The sequence below is a fragment of the Dipodomys merriami genome, unplaced genomic scaffold (assembly GCF_024711535.1).
Source record: "Dipodomys merriami isolate MVZ:Mamm:240054 unplaced genomic scaffold, mDipMer1.0.p SCAF_71, whole genome shotgun sequence".
Classification (NCBI taxonomy): Eukaryota; Metazoa; Chordata; class Mammalia; order Rodentia; family Heteromyidae; genus Dipodomys; species Dipodomys merriami.
This window is the reverse complement of record NW_027206302.1, coordinates 2,348,149-2,361,979: the sequence shown is the minus strand read 5'-3', so window position 1 is coordinate 2,361,979 and position 13,831 is coordinate 2,348,149.

The window sequence follows — 13,831 nt, the reverse complement described above, 5'->3', positions numbered from 1 at the left end:
AGATCTGAAGGTGGAAATGCAGCTTTGCAGGTCAGGGAAGGACTCTTGCTTCAGCTGCTCTGAAGAGGAGAAACTGAAATGATGATGATCTATACCAAAAGGAAAGACACTATTAGAACACAAGAGGGCGCCCCTTACCCTAAATCCAGCGTCGAATTTCTCTGTGGTTCCTCTTAGCTTTTGTCTAATTCTAGACTCGCATTTTACAAAGATAAAAACTAAGGAAGTCCCCAAGAGGCCAAGTGCCCTGTTCAGTATCACACAGAAATAAACAACAGAGCCTGAACTATACCTGTATTCTCTCTGGTTCTGCACCCATCAGAACTTGCAAGTATTTGGTACCTTTGGTTCTCAGAACCCTCTTTCAACTGGGCTCCAATTATGCAAGATGAATCAACACTGGTTGCTGCCTCCAAGGCCTGATCTCCAAATTTTTCCAATCAGACACTCCTATGGGTAAAACATTTGGAAGTACATCCTTCCAGCCTGTACACATTGACATAAATGATTTACATGTAATAATAGCTAACCCTCATTGAATATTTATAATGCATTATTAGCTCCTACTCTCATTGCTTCAACCATATTAACTCATTTGATCCTCATGAAATCCTCTGAGAATGTGTGTAATGCTATCACAGCTTTTAGAACACCAAGAGGAAAATGAGGTACAGAGAAGTTCAGTAGCATCCCAAAGTCACATGGCTAAAAAGAAAGCAGTTTAGCTTCTAAATAAGGTGAGATGGAAGGAAGGAAGGAAGGAAGGAAGGATGGAAGGAAGGGAGAGATAAAGAAAGAAAGAAAGAAAGAAAGAAAGAAAGAAAGAAAGAAAGAAAGAAAGAAAGAAAGAAAGAAAGAAAGGAAGAAAGGAAGGAAGGAAGGAAGGAAGGAAGGGAAAGAAAGAAGGAAGGAAGAGCAATCAAGCCAAGCATTTGATGAAATCAGAAAATTCTGGAGGATTTAGAGATCCTGAGATCTTATCACATACCACATGGCCACCTGCTACCTCCCAAGTTTTCTCATTCAGCCTCCAGAGCCTCCCAAACTCTGGCTGGTTCACAAATCAGCTTTTGTTGTCCCAAATGGGCCACTGCCTTTACAGGCAGCTCTGCTATGGCAGTGAACATCACAAACAGGACATCCAGCCCCTGCAGTTGCTGGCTCATCCCTGTAACTGCCTCTATTTTCATGTGGTCCATATACAGAGTTCCTAGTTGGAGGTATTAACAGGCACAAGGATTAGCCATCTTTAGCTGTCTGTTGAATATATATAAAAGCAGAATAAGAGCCTCTCTCAGCTGCCCTCTCTTTTCCAGAGAGGAACTCAGACCTGCTCATCCCTGCTCACTCATGCATGCGCATACACAGTACTCACAGCCATGACAGGATTTACATCCATCAGTGTACCCAGGAGGGCCAGGAGATGGGTCAGAGGGCCACAGTGCTTCGAACTGTAGAACTGCCAGGGAATTGAATGGGACAGTTGGACTAGGAGATGCTTTCCACTGAGGTTCCAAGGATCAGGGAAAGGAATATGTACACTAGTGATAATCTGGTTGGGAGAATCCAGGCACAAGATGTGGGGCTGTTCAACGAGGATTTTCACTCTGCCATTGTTGTGGGCAGTTATTTCACTTCTGTGAGCTTCAGAATGCTCATGTGTAAAAGGAGCACACCGAGCTCTGTTTTAAAAGATTGCTTCAGAGTGGAATTCTCATCACTTCCTTTACTACTTCCTTCTCTGGTTCCTAATAGAAAAGAGTTCTTGCTTTTTAAAGCCTACAGATGTTTTGTAAGCAAAACAATGCACCAAAACAATGCCATTGTATGCAGCTTGTAATATTCCACATAGAAAATTCCAGAAAGCCTCGGCTTCTGCTTTAACCATGAGGGCTGGGAGTGGAGAGGGCTCCGTTCATGCCATATGGGCTGGAGCAGGAAAGGAAAATCTCTACAGCCTTGACCTTGACATGAACTACCAGGATAGAGCTGGGACCCAAGGAAGAAAAAGAAAGGCGCTTTATGATTATCTTAATGCAGTAACCCATTCAATACAAGTCAACATCTGTTCATGATTTTGAAAAAAAAAAAAAAACACAGAGGAGAAAATTGCTTGACTTTAAAAGGACTATCTATCCCAGATCTACAGCAAATATAATTCTAAATGCATTCAATTGAAAGCCAGGAATGAGAAAACTATTATTTCTGCTCAGTATCATAATGCAGACTGTCATGGAGATGGGGATTGGGACTCGTGTACTGCCTGAGAAGTTGAAGCGGCAGGGAGCTCTGGCTGTAGAGGATATGCTGGTGATGGCCCCAACCTCTTTGGCCAAAAGTAACCCCCTTCTCCTGTGGTTACAGTGGAGATGGAGATCTAATTGTTTGCTTGATTTCCCCAGGCTCCTGAATGATAGTTTACTTCTAAAAGGGCTGAGACCAGCAGGCAGAGAGCCAGCTGAATTCCTTCCGTCCTCTTCCTCCAATGAAAAAAACAGTGGTGTTTCCTATCTCACACTGTCTGATTCACTCTGGGGACATGGATCAGTGTAGACGTTTGATGCCTCTGAGTGTACAAACTGGGGTTGGGAAACAGCTTTGGATTAAGCAGGAATTATCCAGATCATCAGGCAACAAAGGTCTGGAGCCAGCAGCAGCTTTGAGTATGTAAAGAAGGGAATTTTGTAGACCAAATACAGCCCTGATGTTGGCGATATTCTCTCTCTCTCTCTCTTTTTTTTTTTTTTTTTTGTCGGTCATGGAGCCTGAACTTTGGGCCTAGACACTGCCCCTCAGCTCTTCAGCTCAAGGCTAGCTCTACCATTTGAGCCACAGCACAACTTCTGGCCTTTTCTGCTTATGTGGTGCTGAGGAATCAAACGCAGGGCCTCATGCATGCAAGGCAAGCACTCTACCACTGAGCCACCTTCCCAGCCCTGGCGATATTCTCTTAACCCAGACCAGTTTTCAATCTGCAAAGTGGGATATGAGAGTAACTCTATTAGACTCCAGATAGAATCAACCCCCTTCCCCAGTCTGATGGGTTCAGGTATTAGAAGAACCAAGGAAGAGACTTCTTCAATTTTTACTGTATTTTTAGTACTTTTTTAAACTTTTATTTTAATTTGGGGCTTTCATTTTATTACATTTTTTAGTGCCAGTGTTAGGCGCTTAAACTCAGAGTCAGAGTCCTCTCCCTTGCTTAGCTTTTTGGCTCAAGGTTGATGCTCTACTACTTGAGCTATAGCTCTACCCCCCAGGTTTTGAATGATTAATTAGAGATAAGAGTCTGGCAGACTTTTCTGCCCTAGATAGGTTCGAACCTTGATCCTCAGATCTCGGCCTCCTTAGAGGCTCCCCTGGTGGGTGGGTATTATCCCTCTGAACTTCTTTCTTATTCCTACTTGGTAAGCCCAAGGTAAGCCTACTTGGAGGCCCACCTGCCTCCTGTGGTGAAACGCTGTCCTTGGAGTTAACCACCCTAGCATCCTGTCATTCCTTCTAAATTGAGGGAGCTCAATTCCTACCATCATCCTCAGCTTCACTTCTCAAGCTCTCAGTTCTCTTTTCACTAATGCCTTCACAAAGTGATTATCTTCAGAGTCCATTCTGGGACTACATTTAGCGGGTAGGAGACACATTGTACACAGAAACATACTCAATATTCCAACCTCCCGCTGGGAAGGTGGCTCAGTGGTAGAGTGCTTGGCTTGCATGCATGAGGCCCTGGGTTTGATTCCTTAGCACCACAAAAGCAGAAAAAGCTAGGAGTGGCACTGTGGCTCAAGTGGTAGAGTGCTAGCCTTGAGCTGAATTGCTGAGGGACAGCGCCCAGGCTGGGAGTTCAGGCCCAACATCTGACAAAAATAAAAACAAAACAAAACAAAATATTTCAACCTCCCTTCTATTTTACAGCAAGGAATTCATAGCATCTTATCTTTGTTCAGTATATTGTGTTTAGTCCAACAGTCAACTAACTAAACAAACAGAATTCTCTAGTTACTCAAAAGAGCCTATTGAAACAAGAATAAACACATATATCAAGAAATCCAGTGCAATCTAACATCATCTTATTCCCTCCTTAGATATTTCATTCTAGGTGATTAGAAGTCTGATTGTTTCACCAATGTCATGTGTTTGTGCACATTCACATGTATGTGTGTGTATGTGTGTGTGTGTGTGTGTGTGTGTGTTGATTCTACGGCATGAACTAAGGGCTTTGTGCTCTTGCTTGGCTGGTACTCTACCACTTGTATAACACCTCTATTTCTGGCTTTTTGCTGGTTAATTGGAGACAGTCTCTGGGATTTGTCTAATTGGGCTAGCTTCAAACCATGATCTTTAGATCTCAGCTGGAATAATAGGTCTGAGTAGCTGGAATTACAGATGTGAGCCACCAATATCTTCATAACTTGTCACAGTCCTATTGCTTAAAGCTGGATTTTTCACTGCTTTTGGTGCCAGTGGGCCCAAAGTCCCAATTCTCAGACTTACAACCTCTTTTCATGAGGAACTTGTTGTCAACAACTATTCTTTGAACAAATTTCTACATCAGTTGGGGATTAATTATGTGTGTGAATCTACCTCTGGTGGATTACTCAGAACAGGATCCTATGAAAAAAGGATTTTGGTTAGTACATGGAGCCCTCAGGGAAATTGAGAAACAGACCTAGTGGCCACACTGCAGAATTGGTCCAGTGGGAACAGCATTCTGAGATTATCCTACCTGGCCAAGCTCCTAGATTTTAAACACAGGAGCTACTGCCAGGTATAGCTGGCTATTTTCTACTCTCTCTGTTCCTTTACCAAAGAGAGATTCTGCTTCCTCCCTATTTTGTGAGTGTGTGTATGTGTGTGTGTGTGTGCACGCGTGTGTACTCATGCGCGTGCACGCGAGTGTGTGTACGCACGTACTCTAGTACTTGGACTTGAACTCAGGGTCTGGGAACTGTCCCTGGGCTTTTGTGCTCAAGACTAGCACTCTACCACTTGAGCCACAGCTCCAGCTCTTTGTGGTGAATTAGAAATAAGAGTCTTACTAACTTTCCTGCCTCATATCTCAGCCTCAATGAGTAGCTAGGATTACAGGTGTGAAGCACTGGTGCCTGGCTTCTCTCTTACATTTTAAAATCATACTTTACAATTCAAAGTTCACCTGATGCGTTGATACTAGTCCACAGTTCTGCACTACAACCCAAGAGATATTGAGAGGGTAAGTCTTTGTCATTTTCATTTCTCTGGAGAGAAACACACTCCTTTCCTATGGGGAAGTAAACCCTCTCCCTCTGAAAGGAAACAGAAGAACATGAATGCTAGAGAACCAAAGATATGGTAAATATCCATTACCTGTATGAAACTTCAGGTTCATGATGCATACCTAGAACTGTGTGGTTCTTACACACTTCTGATATTTTCTTCCATGTAAAGGAACTCCCATGAGCACAGTGGGGCTGATATTCACCTCCTTTGGAAGGAAGTAGGGCCTAAATTAATGATGAGTTTGAGGGAGATGATGGGAATGTGTGGTGCTGACTTCCTCTTTCCTTTCCTACAGGGAGTACACATTTCAATCCACTCCTCTGGGTTCCAGGTTTTGTAAGGACAAACCCCACATGGAGAAATCTGCATATATCCCATTTACCGTCTTTAACTGGATAGATAAAACTAATTTTGGAAGTTACTATCAGGAAGCCTACACATGTCAGCAGCTCCAAGACAGTTCCAATGTGAACTTTTGATATGTTTTTCCATCCTTAGTCAAGGATGGTAAAGGAGCTTCCTCAATGCCCACCCCCAACATTTATTAGTGATATACAGGTAAATATAGCAGTCTGTATCCTTGGGGAGTTCCTAATCTAGTGAGAGGGGAGACATACAGATTATTAGAATACAGCATGATGCTGAGCTCTTTGTTTGGCTGATCCCCTCCCTGACATGATGTAAAGCATTTAGTAACGAATGCAAACTGAAACTATAACCCTTCTGTACATCATCTTTAGAATAGAAATTAAAAAATTTAAAAACCAAAGAGTGAGCTACAAATAGAAACAATAACAACAGCAACAACAAAAGAATACTTGTCAACTTTACCTTTTGATTTTTACTTATTTGACTTTTACTTATTGAAGATGCAATCTTCAGTCAAACAGAAAGGAAGAAAATATTAGAACTGCCTCCATTTCCCTAGGTTATGGTAGACAGGAAATGAACTTGCTTTACCCTAATTTCCCAAATGAGGGGAGGGCATGAGGGAGAAGGGGATGTTTGATAGAAAGTTCTTTGGGATTCCTGCCCACATCTCTTTCCTTTCCCGTCATCTTTCATAGATTGCAGAGAGTTATAAACTGATCCAGAGAGGCCCTCTGAGTTACTTGGGCCCACATTTTTCTGTGTTCATCAGATTTTAGTCATTGTGACAGAAATGAGACACAGATGCGGGGCGGGGAGAAGAGAGGAGAGAAAGAAGAGGCAAGGGACAAGATACAGCCCCCAAAAGCACAGCTCCCAAAGACACACTCCCTTTAGCTAGGTCTTACCTCTTATGTTCCCATCACCTCCCAATAGCCAATCAAACTGTGAGCCCATCACTGATGAAGTCAGAGCCTTCATAATTCAATCACTGCCCCAAAAACCCCACCTCCAAACATCACAGCATTGGAAACCAATGAATCTTTAAGGGACATTCAAGTCCAAATCATAGCACTTTTCAGACCTTCTATCTGTTCAAAGTCATGTGTTTTTACAATAGGTGTTTCTTTGGTCTGAAGCTTTGCCCATTTTGTGTTTGAGAAAAACTTCTCTCTCTCTCCCTCTCTTCCTCTCTCCCTCTCTCCCTTTCTCCCTCTCTCCCTCTCTCCCTCTCTCTCTCTCTCTCTCTCTCTCTCTCTCTCTCTCTCTCTCTCTCTCTCTCTTTCTCTCTCTCTTTCTCTCTCTCTCATTGTTTAATTTCTACCATAGAACTCATGGTATTTTTTCATACTTATTTTTAAAAATTGTCTGCTTTCTACCACTAGAATTAAATTCTACAGTCTTAGAGGTTTTATGGCTTTGTTCAGTGTGCACATGCAAAGTATATGTACTATTTTGCTAACCATGAGTTAATGCTAAAAAAGAAAAACAAACAACTGATGGGTTTGCATATGGGTCTCCATTTCAGGAACTTATTGCTTGAGACAAAACAATTCTCCTAGGCCATTGGGAGGTTTTGCTTTCTCACCCTATTTGCTTAGTAGATAAGATGATTACACAAAACAAACAAAAACACTTTGAAGTACTGCCAATAATGAACAGACAGACCATCACTTGGTAATATTATAAAAATACAATAGAACTTAAGGCCAAATCATTACATGAGATTAAAGAGGGTCATGGAAGGAAAATTTGATAGAAGAGCAGTTTTAGTTTTCATTTGTTTATCTCATGGACGATAGCTTGCTGTGTACACTGTACACGGTGGCTTGAAATAATCACTGAACAAAAGATAGAAAATCCTTTAGATCGTAGAGCTTAATTATAATGGGAAAAATAAAGTAAAATCAGGAATTCTAGGGAAGAAATTAAACAATGGTAGAAATGGAAAAGAACAAAGTTAAGGAGAGAGATTAAGTTTTGTTTTGTTTTGTCAGTCATGGGGCTTGAACTCAGTCCATAGGTGCTATTTTCGCTCAAGACTAGCACTCTACCACTTTGAACCACAGCGCCACTTCCAGTTTTCTGGTGTTTAACTGGAGATGAGTGTCTCACAGACTTTCCTGCCCTTCCCCCCCCCCGCCCCCCCCCCCCCCCCCCGCCCCTGCCAGCTGGCTTCCAACTGCAATCATCAGATCTCAGTCTTCTGAGTAGATAGGATTACAGGCATGTACCACCAGTGCCCAGCTGAGATTCAGTTTTAAATAAGGAGTAGGCTTGACCCATTTGATAAAAAGTCAGGAAGCCAAGGTGGCTGAAGAAGCTTAGCCAAGGGAATAGTAGAAGATAGGGTTGATGTAGGGGCAACAGAAAGTTCCAGATAGAGCCGGGCGCAAGTGGCTCACGCCTGTAATCCTAGCTACTCAGGAGGCTGAGATCTGAGGATCTCGGTTCAAAGCCAGCCCTGGCAGGAAAAGTCCGTGAGACTCTTATCTCTAATAAACCACTAGAAAACCAGAAGTGGTGCTGTGGCTCAAGCAGTAGAGTGTTCTCCTTGAGTTGAAGAGCTGAGGGACAGCGCCCAAGCCCTGAGTTCAAGCTCCAAGACCGACAAAAAAAAAAAAAAAAAAAAAAAGTTCAAGATAGTACTGATAAATTGTTGTTAGGACTTTGATGGATATTTTTGTGCAGATATGCCACTACTGGGACTTGAACTCAGGGCCTCTCACTCTATTCTTAGCTGGGGCTTTTCCAGTCAAGCCAAACCTTCACTTCTGGCTTTCTGCTGACTAATTGAAGACAAGAGTTTTGTCTACTGAATTGGAAGGAAGATTCTCAGGTTTCATCCTCTTGAGTAGCTAGGATTATAGATATGAGCTATTGGTGTACAGTTTAGGACTTTGAATAAGAAGAGGGGTTGTTGTAGGGGTTTGAGCAGAAAATGGCAATCTTATTTATATTATAAACAATCTTTTAGGCTATTCTGAAAGAGTGCTGGAGGGGATGAGTATCAAAGAGAGTGGAGTGATAAGCAAGAAACTATTGCAACAATTCAGGAGAATGTTGGCTAGAGCCATGATGACAGTCTTAGGTTTGAGTTAAGACATGGTTAGATTCTAGATGTATTTTGAAGGTAAAAGATGATGTCAAGACTGTGGGACAAGTTTAGAAGAATTTAAGAGTTTTCTTTTGAGGTGTTAAGCTTAAAATGACTAGTATATAGCCAAGTGGTAGTTCAATCGTGTAAAGTATTAGACCATTTACTTAGGTGTATGTGTATGTGCATATATGTATGCATTCCTTGTGTGGTATTATGCATATATACACATAGGTATATTGTGTTTAGACCTACTTCTATCCTTTAGTAGCCATGTGACCTTGGCAAGTCACCTAACTTCTTTGGAATGTAGAAATAATCAGGCCTATTTCCTGGGGTGGGGGGTTTAAAATCATGCCTAGAATTTGCTTGACATTCTGCCTAACAAAACACACTTTTTCCCAGGCTGGGAATGTGGCTTAGGGTAGAGTACATGCCTTGGGTTCAATTCCTCAGTACCACATAATCAGAAAAAGCTGGAAGTAGTGCTGTGGCTCAAATGGTAGAGTGTTAGCCTTGAGCAAAAGAAGCTCAGGGAATGGGGCGGGGGGGGGGGGGGAGAAAATTTAAAAAAAGAAGAAGAAGCAGCTCAGGGGCAGTGTCCAGGCCCTGAGTTCAAGTACTAGGACTGGCAAAAGAAATGCTTTCTAATTCCTCTCCTTTGTCATGTGAGCAGATCTCAAAGACCTGCTATTAAGAAGAGTAAAAGAGAAGTAGTACAATAAGACTTCCAAAGCTGAGTTAGCCAAATCTCCATCTGGCTTTCATTCTGAGGATACCCACCCTGGGAGCTAAGCCACTGTGCTGTGGAAAGGTCCAGGGCACAAGGAGGGCATCTGTAGGTTCCAGCTACCTAGCTAAGGCCTCAACCTCCACTACCAGACTTGCAAGCTTCAGAGCCTTCAGATAATTCCAGCTGTCCCAGCTAATGCTGAATGGAGCTGAGATGAGTTGTTCTTGCCAGGCCCTATCCAAATTGTAAGTTTGTGAGTAAAATGAATGTCATTTGGTGTTGGTGTGATGGCTGGGACTCTGTTTGGGGGGAGACAGAGGTTTATGATGCATTTGCACCCAGAAAATCCATTTATAAAAACAGATCCTTTATCAACAGACATCCTCAGCTATTTGTCAGTGACTCTGACCAGAAGTCTTCCTGAAGCTGGGCATGATGGTGCACATCTATAACAACAACACTTGAGGAAGCTGAGGCAGGAGGATTGGGAGTTCTGGGCCAGCCTGCACTGCATAGTGAGACCTTGTCTCAAAAAAAGTAAAAGATCATCCAGGAGAGCATGTCATCTCCAGTGAGTCACCCACCCAGACACCATGAAGTAATCATAATCTGACCTCTCAAACCCAGTCTTCCACCAGGTGCTCATGTTCATCCCCTATGAGGCATGCTATATCCAACTCTATCTCGGCTTTTTCTTATATTAGTCCTTCTGTATGAGCTACCTTTCCTCCCTTGGACTCCAGGAGTCTGGATTTCCAATTGCCTCCTTTCCAATATTCATGGGCTTCCTTCTTCCCTACCGAAGGCAAAATTCAAGACCTTCCTGTGTAAAGAACTTCTTCCCACTTCCTTAAACCTGGAGGTCTCGACCACATCCCACAATCATGCAGAACACAGTAATTTTGAGCTGTGAAATCCCAGAAGATGAGAAAGGAAGGCAGAGAGAAGGTGGCCACCCCAAGCTGATAACCTCAGCTGCTGATGCAGAGTCAAGAGAGAAGAATCTTCATGAATCTGTACACATGATTTGGAGTATTGCATCAACTCTAGCCCTACCTCCCTATAAAGGCCCCCATTGAGTTTTACTGGTTCTCAAAGCATATCTAACTTATGTTTCACACACACACACACACACACACACACACACACACACACACACACACACACACACACACACACATCTGTTCCCACAGTGGCCCTGCCATTTCCCTGCTATTTTGCTGACCCCATGGTCTCTCTGTCTTCCTCCTCCAACCTCTGAAGGGCTTCATCCCTCCTTCCAAGACAAATTGCATATAGCTCCTCCTGCCTGGCACAGCTGTTGCTTGCAGATGCCCAAAGCCACACTGCCAGGGCTCAGAAAAAATATGGCATGGCCTGCTCGGCTGCAGCTTCCTGAGGCACTGTTCCATCAGATGCACCCCCAGCCCAGCATCTCCCTGAGCCCCCTCATTGATGTGCAATGGATGGAGGCAGGATGGGACAGATGGACTGCGCATTTGTTTGTTAGGAGTGTTGTAACAAAGCACTGCCTAAAGCAGTAGCTAGACAACAGAAGTCATTGGCTCCATTTTGGAGATATGAGATCAGGATGTGGTCAAGAATGTTCCTTTTGAGGTTTATGAGGGGGAGTGAGCCTCTGTCCTTGGCTTATGCATGGATTTCCCCTCAGAAATTCTTCACATAATCTTCTACAATGTGGGCTATCTGTGATTAAATTCTCCCTTTTCATAAGAATACCAGTCAGAAAGCCAGACACCAGTGGTTCACACCTATAATCAAAGCCATCCTGGGAAGGAAGGTTTGTGAGACTCTTATCTGCATTTAAACACACACACACACACACACACACACACACACACACACACACACACACACACACACACAGAGGAAGTGGATCTATGGCTCCAGTGAGTGGTAGAACATTACCCTTAATCACAAAAGCTCAGGGACAGTGCCCAGACCCTAAGTTCAAGCCCTACAATCAACAACAAAAAAACAACAACAAAAATACCCCAGAATACCAGTCATGCCATCTCTTGTACATCTGTCTTGACGTCATACCAGAAAGATGACATCACACTCAACATTGGCTCCCTGGGATTAAGTCTCACATGCACTCCTTGTCCCTAATCTGTCTCTTGTGGGGACTTGTGCCTGCCACCATCTTGCTCAAAACCTAGGCCTTGATCCTAGGCCTTGCCTTTTATTCCAAAGAGGACAGAGAAACAACCTATTTCCACTGTGTTCTGCTTCCTTGAAAGGGAACCACAGCAAGGTGCCTGAGTATCATTCAGAGAATGTTTTTTCCCCTTTTCAACAAACAAAAGAAGTGTGGTAATTCACACCTGAATTACACTAGGCAAACCATGCCTGTGGGAGGACTATGGCTTAAGGCAGGCAAAAATGTGAGTCCCTGTCTGAAAAGTAACTTAAGTTGGAGGTATGGCTCAAATGGTAAAGCACCTACCTGCTTTGTTTATACCTTAAATGCTGATCTCAGACATAGTTCCTATTCCTTTCTCAGGAGCTTCCTCTTCAGCAACCGTATAAATCAGAGTGAAGACATTTCTCCTTAGTGATAAGTTCTTCAACTCTCAGAGGTAAGGCTGTCAGCATCACAGACAGAACTCAGACATTTAGGTACAATTACTGTATACATCTGTGGTATGTGCATGTGCGTGCGTGCACACAGAGTAGAATCACATATATGCTTCTTCCATTTGATCCCACAAAGCTATTTTTTTTTCACTCTGCTCAGGGCACCAGGTGAATGACCTCTTAGCCAACAGGAACTCTGGCAGGAAGAAAGGGGATGCTGGTAAGGCCTGAATTCCTGACTCCCTAACTCTGAGGCTGCCATGGTCTTCTACATCTTTCAGTGAAGGTCTCAGCTCTTTCCACAAAGGCCTCTCTGACTTGAGGCAATTGCTCTTTCCTCTCAGACCTTTAGAGTTGGAGATACCCTAGGATCAGAACTATCTCCTGTGGTTTCCCTAATCCCTGCTCACACCTTTGCAAAGATCTTTCATTCATCCTTTCCCAAATTGCCTATTATGAGCCCATCAACTGAGTTCTGATGGGATCCTGGGTCCCTAAAAAGTATAATTCAGATATCCCTTTGGACTTCACTGGCTTACAACTATAAATGAAACTATAATATAATTTCAATATAGATATTGACATTTCAACCCTGCACCAACTGTGAACACTTGTTGCATCATGGGTCCTAGGGACCTATGACAGGCTGGCATACATGGCAGGTCAACAATGTTAGTCCTCTTCCTGGATAAGGTTCTCCAGTGGCTCTGAAATGACCTCCAAATAAAGCCATATGTTCAATGCAACCTTGCATTGGTTCTCTGTTACTATATCTCTACCTTCAGCCATATCAAATCACTTTCAGGTCACCAAATAAGCTACTTCTCCCATGCTTACAGGCTTTGCAAACACGCTTCATCTATGTGACTGTGGTCAAGAAAAAGTAGGAAGCAAAGGTGAGGATGGTGGAGATGGCAAGAATACCACTTTGCGTGTACTTTGCATATATTTTCACATGATTTGCTTACATTGGCATGCGTTTTACACATGTTGTTTCAGACGTCATAATAGTGATATAAGTAAAGTCTGCTCTTTCTATCTTACGGTTGAGAAAGCCAAGGCTTCTGAAATTAAGTAATTTGCTTCAGATCACTACGGGAGGAAGTGGCAAAGTAAGGATTTGAATCCAAATCTATTTCACTAAAAAAGAAAGAAAGAAAGAAAAAGAAACAACAACAACCAAAGGGGAAAATACCCAACCACAACAGTCTATCTAAGCCCTGCTATCTCTTTGCTAGTTTTTAGAATTCAGCCTCTAGAGATATCCAGACTCATTTAAATGTAAGACTCTACTATCTCCTAAGTGGACAGCCATGAACCAGTCATTCAACCTCACTTAAGCCTCAGTTTCCTCATCTGCAAAATGAGTTAGAGCCAACCTAGGAAGGTTACTATGCGATTAAAATGAAATCATGGGCCAGGCACTGATGGCTCATGCCTGTAATCCTAGCTACTGAGGAGGATGAGATCTGAGAATCATGGTTCAAAGTCAGCCTGAGCAGAAAAGGCCCTGAGACACTCCACTCCCACCCCTCCACCCCACTCACCCCACCCAGTTCTGGAGCTTGCACTCAGGGCCCGGGCACTGTCCCTGAGCTGCTTTTGTTCCAGCCTTTTCTGTTTATGTGGTACTGAGGAATCAAACTTAGTGCTTCATGAATGCTAGGCAGGCACTCTACCACTAAGCCACATTCCCAATCCAGCACTGAGAGACTCTTATCACCAATTAACCACTCAAAATCCAGAAGTGATGCTGTGGCTCAAAGTGGTAA